The sequence below is a fragment of the Telopea speciosissima genome, chromosome 4 (genome assembly GCF_018873765.1).
Source record: "Telopea speciosissima isolate NSW1024214 ecotype Mountain lineage chromosome 4, Tspe_v1, whole genome shotgun sequence".
NCBI classification, from domain to species: Eukaryota; Viridiplantae; Streptophyta; class Magnoliopsida; order Proteales; family Proteaceae; genus Telopea; species Telopea speciosissima.
In genome coordinates this window covers 40213406-40215858 of record NC_057919.1, presented here as the reverse complement: position 1 = coordinate 40215858, position 2453 = coordinate 40213406, and positions in this window count along the sequence as shown.

Below are 2453 nucleotides of genomic sequence, written 5' to 3'. Positions count from 1 at the left end.
TCCACTTGACCTTGTCATTGGAAACCTTGATAAAGGTATACAAACTAGGAATAAAATCCACAATATTTGTTCCAATGTAGCCTTCATATCTACCATCAATCCCAAGAATGTAAAGGAAGCCCTTTTGGATAATGATTGAATAATTACTATTCAAGAAGAGCTTAATCAATTTAAAAGAAATCAAGTTTGGGACTTAGTGCCAAAACCCTCTAACACCAAAATTATTGCGACTAGATGGGTATTTAGGAATAAACTTGATGAAGATGGTAACATAACTAGAAACAACGCTAGGCTGGTTGCTCAAGGATATAACCAACAGGAAGGTATTGACTTTGATGAATCATATGCACCTGTAGCTAGACTTGAGTCAATTAGAATGCTACTTGCTTATGCCTGTCATAAGAATTTCAGGTTACACCAAATGAACGTCAAAAGCGCATTCTTGAATGGCTACATAAATGAAAAAGTTTATGTCATTCAACCGCCTGGATTTGAAGATTCAAAGTTCCCTGACCATGTATACAAGCTGAAGAAAGCCTTGTATGGCTTAAAACAAGCCCTAAGAGCATGGTACGACAGACTGAGTAAGCTTTTGGTTGATAATGGTTTCTCAATAGGTAAGATAGATACTACTCTATTTGGTAAGCATGATAAAAATGATTTAATTATAGTTCAAATCTATGTCGATGATATTATTTTCGGTTCTACAAATGAATCACTTTGCCATGAATTTAATAAATGTATGAGTAGTGAATTTGAGATGAGTCTAATGGGAGAATTGAATTTCTTTCTAGGACTCCAAATAAAACAGACTCCTAATGGGATTTTCATCAGTCAAACAAAGTACTTTAAAGAATTATTAAAGAAGTTTGACATCATTAGACAAAAGTCATTTGGTACTCCAATGAGTACATCTGTAACTTTATCCATCGATGAAGATGGAACCCCTGTTGACCCAACCAAATATAGAGGCATGATAGGTAGTTTACTCTATCTAACGGCTAGTAGACCTGACATTGACATTATGTTTAGTGTCTGTGCTTATGCTAGGTTTTAAGCCAAACCTATGCAATCCCACTTAAGTATTGTGAAGAAAATCTTTAAGTACTTGAAGGGAACCCCAAGCATTGGACTTTGGTATCCTATGGACAATGACTTTGACCTTGTTAGCTTTTCCGACGCCGACTTTGCCGAGTGTCATGTTGATCGTAAGAGTACAAGTGGATCTTGCCACTTCTTAGGATCATGTTTAGTTTTGTGGTTTAGTAAGAAGTAAAATTTGGTTGCTCTTTCTACCACCGAGGCAAAATACATTGCAGCCGGACTGTGTTGTGTACAAGTGCTTTGGATGAGGCAAACTCTCCAAGACTGTGGAGTTAAGTTTGACACTTCCTCTATCCAATGTGACAACACAAGTGCAATTAACCTTAGCAAGAATCCGATTTTACACTCAAGAGCTAAGCATATTGATATCCGTCACCATTTCTTGCGTGACACGGCTCAAACGAGGTGAAATCCGACTTGACTTCTTTGAGATCGAGAAGCAACTCGTGGACATCTTCACAAAACCCTTGAGTGAAGAAAGATTTTGCACCCTTAGAAGAGACCTAGGCATTTGTGACCCCTTTGCATAATTTTTTTTACTGTTTAAATGCTATTTTTGCCTTTGTTTCTGCTGAAATGGCATATTGGATTGCCAACCGGTATGCTGGTTCAGCAATTCTGGCTATTTTTATAGCCGTTGGACCCAAAACAGTATATCGGATCATGAAATGGTATACCGGATTGGATTTTCTGACCATTTTTTGATTGTTATGCAGATGTGTTTGCCTATTTAAATAACAAATTTTTTGTCTTCTTCTCACTCACTGTTCACTCTATTGTGATGTACACTTTGGTTACTTTTTGTTAAACACTTTTCTCTCTACTTTTACATTCTCTCTCTTTCTTTCTCAATGAGTAGAAGAGGTAAGGAACCTTTGACCGAGAATCCTCCTTCTAAAAGAGGAAGGACTGGAGGAAGAGGAAGCGGTTCAAGACCACCCTATGCCAAAGGAGAAGATCTTTTTTTTCGGTCTAGGTACCCGTGCAAATTGGCATCTCTACATTACAAGAAAAATAGAAGAAGGACGTGAGGTGGACGTGTTCTCCTTCAATAGCATCCGTCTCAAAGAGCGTTTCAAGGAGATCGGTTGGGAACCTCTTCTCAACATTTCGGACCCTTGTTATCCCTATCTTGTCAAGTATTTCTACGTCAAACTCTACTTCAGCGGGGTAGAACAAGGTTTGAAACTTCATTCCTATGTGAAAAGTACTCACATAGAACTCTCTCTTGATGACCTTGCCCGCATTCTTGAAATCCCAAATGATGGACCTTGCATCTTTTGGACCCCAAAGAATACCAACTTTGGTGATTTGATAAACCATAAAGAAGTGTATTCCTCCATTCTCAA